The 6832-nt window shown below is 39.1% G+C and overlaps 1 non-coding gene across 1 annotated transcript; it reads right to left on the minus strand.

The window, feature by feature from the left end:
* Positions 1-347: 347 nt before the first annotated feature.
* LOC112793413 (small nucleolar RNA R71) lies at positions 348-451 on the minus strand. Its single transcript, XR_003198105.1, has one exon. It is a non-coding gene; the product is annotated as a small nucleolar RNA R71 (small nucleolar RNA).
* Positions 452-6832: the final 6381 nt, after the last annotated feature.

Genomic DNA, 6832 nt, shown 5'->3' on the forward strand with positions numbered 1-6832 from the left:
CTACACCAACTTCCAACTTCTATGGAAGAAGCATCTCAATCCCTGCCATAGGAGCAAACAATTTTGAGCTAAAGCCTCAATTAGTTTCTCTATTGCAACAGAACTACAAGTTTTATGGACTTCCATCAAAAGACCCTTATCAGTTTTTAACTAAATTTTTATAGATCTGCGATACTGTTAAGACCAATGGAGTTGATCCTGAAGTCTACAAGCTTATACTTTTCCCTTTTGCTGTAAGAGACAAAGCTAGAACATGGTTAGACTCACAACCCAGAGATAGCCTGAACTCTTGGGATAAGCTGGTCACGGCTTTCTTAGCCAAGTTCTTTCCTCCTTAAAAGCTGAGCAAGCTTAGAGTGGATATTCAAACCTTCAGACAGAAAGAAGGTGAATCCCTCTATGAAGCTTGGGAAAGATACAAGCAACTGACCAAAAAGTATCCTTCTGACATACTTTCATAATGGACAACATTAGATATATTCTATGATGGTCTGTCTGAATTTTCCAAGATGTAACTGGACCACTCTGCAAGTGGATCCATTCACCTAAAGAAAACACCTGCAGAAGCTCAGGAACTTATTGAAATGGTTGTAAATAACCAGTTCATGTATACCTCTGAGAGAAATCCTGTGAGTAATGGGACGCCTCAAAAGAGACAAGTTCTTGAAATTGATGCTCTGAATGCCATATTGGCTTAGAACAAGATATTGACCCAACAAGTCAATATGATCTCTCAGAGTCTGAATGGATTGCAAAATGCATCCAATAATACTAAAGAAGCATCTTCCGAAGAGAAGCTTATGATCACGAGAACCCTGCAATGGCAGAGATGAACTACATGGGTGAAGCCTTTGGCAACACCTATAATCCTTCATGGAAAAATCATCCAAATTTTTCATGAAAGGATCAACAGAAGCAAGGCTTCAATAATAACAATGGTGGAAGAAACAGGTTTAGCAATAGCAAACCTTTCCCACCATCATCTCAGCAATAGACAGAGCATTCTGAGCAGAATCCTTCTAGCTTAGCAAACATAGTCTCTGATCTATCTAAGGCCACTCTTAGTTTCATGACTGAAACAAGATCCTCCATTAGAACTTTGGAAGCACAAGTGGGCCAACTGAGTAAAAGGGTTATTGAAACTCCTCCTAGCACTCTCCCAAGCAATACAGAAGAGAATCCCAAAGGAGAGTGCAAGGCCATTGATATAATCAACATGGCCGAAACCTTAGAGAAGGAGGAGGACGTGAATCCAATTGAGGAAGACCTCAGGGGACGTCCAATGGTCAGTACGGAATACCCTACTGCGGAACCAAGGGAATCTGAGGCTCATACAGAGACCATAGAGATTCCCTTGGACCTCCTTTTACCATTCATGAGCTCTGATGACTATTCATCTTCTAAAGAGGATGAAGACATTGTTGAAGGGCAAATTGTCCAATATTTAGGAGCAATCATGAAGCTGAATGCCAAGCTATTTGGTAATAAAACTTGGAAGGAAGAGCCTCCCTTGCTCACCAATGAACTGAATACATTGGTTCAGCAAAATTTACCTCAAAAGAAACAGGATCCTGGTAAATTCTAAATACCCTGTACCATAGGCACCATGACCTTTGAAAAAGCTCTGTGTGACCTGGGGTCAGGGATAAACATGATGCCCCTCTCTGTAATGGAGAGACTGGGAATCTATGAGGTACAGGCTGCCAAATTCTCATTGGAGATGGCAGATAAATCCATGAAAAAGGATTATGGACTAGTAGAGGACGTGCTAGTAAAGGTTGAAGGCCTTTACTTCCCTGCTGATTTCATAATCCTAGACACTGAGAGGGATGAGGATGAATTCATCATCCTTAGAAGACCCTTCCTAGCCACAACAAGAGCTGTGATTGATGTTGACAGAGGAGAGTTAATCCTTCATATGAATGAAGAATGCCTTGTAGTAAAGACTCAAGGTTCTCCATCTGTAACCATAGAGAGTAAGCATGAAGAGAATCTTCCAATACAGAGTCAAACAGAGCCCCCACATTCAAACTCTAAGTTTGGTGTTGGGAGGCCACAGCCAAACTCTAAGTTTGGTGTTGAGAGATCTCAACCATACTCTAATCATCTGTGAGGCTCCATGAGAGCTCACTGTCAAGCTATTGACATTAAAGAAGTGCTTATTAGGAGGCAACCCAATTTTATTTTAATTTTATCTATATTATTTTGTTTTCTTTTAGGTTGATGATCATGTGAGGTCACAAAGACAATTACAAAAATAAAGAAAAAATAAAAAACAGCATTGAAAACAGCACACCCTGGAGGAAGGACTTACTGGCGTTTAAACGCGAGTAAGAGTAGCAAAATGGGCATTTAAACGCCCAATCTGGCACCTTTCTGGGCGTTTAAATGCCAAAATAGGGCACCAGACTGGCATTTAAACGCCAAAATAGGGCAAAAAACTGGTGTTCAGATGCCAGAACAGGAAGGAAAGCTGGCGTTTAAATGCCAGAACAGGGCAGCAAACTGGCGTTTAAACGCCAGAATTGCACTCTAAGGCATTTTAAACGCCCAATTGGAGCAGGGATGAGAATTTCTTGACCCCTCATGATCTGTGGACCCTACAGGATCCCCACCTACCTTCCCACAACACTCTTTCCCAAAAACCCTACCTACCTCACTTTTAAATTCAAACACCTTTCCCGCCCAAATCCAACCCTTACGAACCACATACCACCCTCCATCTCCTCTATTTTCTTCTTCTTCCCCTTCTTTCTTTCTTCTTCTGCTCGAGGACGAGCAAACCTTTTAAGTTTGGTGTGGTAAAAGCATTGCTTTTTGTTTTTCCATAACTATTTATGGCACCTAAGGCTGGAGAAACCTCTAGAAAGAGGAAAGCAAAGGCAAAAGCTTCCACCTCCGAGTCATTCATCTCAAGGGTCCATAGCTCAGTAATAGAGCATTTGACTGCACAACAAGAGAGCCCACTCATGGAGCTCAACAAGAGCATGAGGAATTCCCTCATCAAGAAATCCCTGAGATGCCTCAAGGGATACATTTTCTTCCACACAACTATTGGGAGCAACTAAGGATAGGAGCACCAAAAGCACTAAGAATGGAGCAACAAAGGCAAGGAAGAGACATTGAGGAGCTCAAGCACTCCATAGGATTTTCAAGGGGAAGACGCCACCCTCACTAAGGTGGACTCATTCCTTAATCTCCTTGTCTATTTATTTTTCTATTTTCGATTTTGAGCTTCAGGTTTAACTATGTTTTGTGTCTTCATTACATGATCATTAGTGTCTAGTGTCTATGTCTTAAAGCTATGAATAACTCCATGAATCCTTCACCTCTCTTAAATGAAAAATGTGCCTATTTACAAAAGAACAAGAAGTACTTGGATTTCAAATTTTATCTTGAAATTAGTTTAATTATTTTGATGTGGTGGCAATACTTTTTCTTTTTTGAATGAATGCTTGAACAGTGCATATTTTTTATCTTGTTGTTTATGAATGTTAAAAATGTTGGCTCTTGAAAGAATGATGAACAAAGAGAAATGTTATTGATAATCTGAAAAATCATGAAATTGATTCTTGAAGCAAGAAAAAGCAGTGAAAAAAAATTAATATATATGGAAAAAAAAGAGAGAAAAGAAAAAGAAAAAAAAGAAAGCAGAAAAAGCCAATAGCCCTTTAAACCAAAAGGCAAGGGTAAAAAGGATCCAAGGCTTTGAGCATTAATGGATAGGAGGGCCCAAGAAAATAAAATCCAGGCCTAAGCGGCTAAATCAAGCTGTCCCTAACCATGTGCTTGTGGCATGCAGGCCCAAGTGAAAAGCTTGAGACTGAGTGGTTAAAGTCGTGATCCAAAGCAAAAGAGTGTGCTTAAGAACTCTGGACACCTCTAACTGAGGACTTTAGCAAAGCTGAGTCACAATCTGAAAAGGTTCACCCAGTTATATGTCTGTGGCATTTATGTATCCGGTGGTAATACTGGAAAACAAAGTGCTTAGGGTCACGGCCAAGACTCATAAAGTAGCTGTGTTCAAGAATCAATGTACTGAACTAGGAGAATCAATAACACTATCTAAAATTCTAAGTTCCTATAGATGCCAATCATTTTGAATTTCAAAGGAAAAAGTGAGATGCCAAAACTGTTCAGAACTAAGTTTCATTGATACTATGGAATTCATTGTATATTCTCTTCTTTTTATCCTATTTTGTTTTCAGTTGCTTGGGGATAAGCAACAATTTAAGTTTGGTGTTGTGATGAGCGGATAATTTATACGCTTTTTGGCATTGTTTTTATATAGTTTTTAGTATGATTTAGTTAGTTTTTAGTATATTTTTATTAGTTTTTAAGCAAAATTCACATTTCTAAACTTTACTATGAGTTTTTGTGTTTTTCTGTAATTTTAGGTATTTTCTGGTTGAAATTGAGGGACTTGAGCAAAAATCTGATTCAGAGGCTAACAAAGGACTGCAGATGTTGTTGGATTCTGACCTCCCTGCACTCGAAGTGAATTTTCTGGAGTTACGGAACTCCAAATGCCGCTCTCTTAATTTTGTTAGAAAGTAGACATCCAAGGCTTTCCAGCAATATATAATAGTTTATACTTTATGCGAGTTTTGATGACGTAAAATTGCGTCAAAACACCAGCTCTCTACCCTTTTCTGGCGTCAAAACGCCAAAACTGGCATAAAAGTTGGAGTTAAACGCCCAAACTGGCACCAAAGCTGGTATTTAACTCCAAGGAAGACCTCTACACGTGTAAAGCTCAATGCTCAGCCCAAGCACACACCAAGTGGGTCTGGAAGTGGATTTCTGCATCATTTACCTATTTCTGTAAACCCTAGAAGCTAGTTTCATTATAAATATGATCTTTTACTATTGTATTTTCATCTTCAGATCATAGACACATTCTGGACGATATATTTTCATATTTGGGGAGGCTGGCCATTCGGCCATGCCTGGACCTCTAGACCTTGTTCTTATGTATTTTCAATGGTGAAGTTTCTACACACCATAGATTAAGGTGTGGAGCTCTGCTGCTCCTCGAGTATTAATGCAAAGTACTACTATTTTCCATTCAATTCATGCTTATTCCTATTCTAAGATATTCGCTTGTACTTCAACATGATGAACGTGATGATGATCCGTGACACTCATCACTATTCTCAACCTATGAACGCGTGCCTGACAACCACTCCCGTTCTACCTTAGATTGAGCGTATATCTCTTAGCCTCCATTCCGAAAGATCAGGAAAGTCTAAACCTGGTCTGTGGTATTTCGAGTAGGATTTGGGAAGGGATGCCTGTGACGAGCTTCAAACTCACGAGTGTTAGGTGTAGTGACAGACGCAAAAGGATCACTGGATTCTATTCCAAGATGATCGAGAACCGACAGATGATTAGCCGTGTGGTGACAGCGTATTTGGACCATTTTCACTGAGAGGACGGGAAGTAGCCATTGACAACGGTGATGCCCAACATATAGCTTGCCATGGAAAGGAGTATGAAGGATTGGATGAAGGCAGTAGGAAAACAGAGATCCAACAGAAACAAAGCATCTCTATGCACTTATCTGAAATTCTCACCAATGAATTACATAAGTATCTCTATCTTTACTTTATGTTTTATTTATCTTTTTAATTATTAAAACTCCATAACCATTTGAATCCTCCTGACTGAGATTTACAAGGTAACCATAGCTTGCTTCAAGCCGACAATCTCCGTGGGATCGACCCTTACTCACGTAAGGTTTATTACTTGGACGACCCAGTGCACTTGCTGGTTAGTTGTGCGAAGTTGTGAAAAAGAGTTGAGATTACAATTGTGCGTACCAAGTTGTTGGCGCCATTTTGTATCACAATTTCATGCACCAAGCATCCATATTGGCTAAAAGATAATTAATTCTTTATTAAACTCAACAAATTAGATGTAAATTCACTTGGAAAAGATAGAAAAGATGCTCACGCATCAAGTCCATAAGGTGATTCCTCAAGAATTGTAAGATAGCTGAGAAGCCTTCCACCATTGCAAGGTTGGCATTCCCATACCTCATCTGTTATCTATGCAATTCAGCTGGAATTGTCATAGAGGGAGATATCTCCATTGGGGAGGACAAGCCCATCAATAAGAAGAGGATGGAGCAAACTAGAGAGCATGCACAAAAGCCTGTGCAACAGCCTCAGCATGAGATTCCTGAGATGCCTCAAGGGATGTATTTTCCTCTTCAAAGCTATTGGGATCAATGGGATACTTCCATGGGAGAATTGAGCTCTAACATAGAGCAATTGAGGGTGGAGCATCAAGAGCATTCCACCATCCTCAATGAAATAAGGGAAGACCAAAGATCCATTAGAGAAGATCAAAGGGCTATGAGGGAAGAACAACAAAGGCAAAGGAGTGACATTGAAGAGATCAAGAATCACATTGGATCCTCAAGGAGGAGTACTAGCCGCCACCATTAAAGGTGGATTCGTTCTCTTTATCTCCTTTTCTTTCGTATTTTCCTAATTTCTGTTATGTTGTATTGTCTATTCTCTCGTTCTTGTTGCATGATCATTTGTATTGATATCCTAAAGTTGTAAAATGTTCCATATATCTCTCACCTTGCTTAAAAGAAAATTTTAATTGAAAAGAATTGAGAGATACATGAATTTAAAGTTTAAAATAAGAATAGTTCAATTATTTTAATGTGGTGACATTGCTTTTGTTTTCTGAATGTATGAATAAATAGTGCATATTTGAAGTTGGAATTTTAAAATATTGGCTCTTGAGAGAATGATGAAAAAGGAAAAGTATTATTGATAATCTGAAAAATCCAAAAATTTATTCTTGAAGCAAGAAA

Source organism: Arachis hypogaea, chromosome 3, assembly GCF_003086295.3.
Source record: "Arachis hypogaea cultivar Tifrunner chromosome 3, arahy.Tifrunner.gnm2.J5K5, whole genome shotgun sequence".
Taxonomy (NCBI): domain Eukaryota; kingdom Viridiplantae; phylum Streptophyta; class Magnoliopsida; order Fabales; family Fabaceae; genus Arachis; species Arachis hypogaea.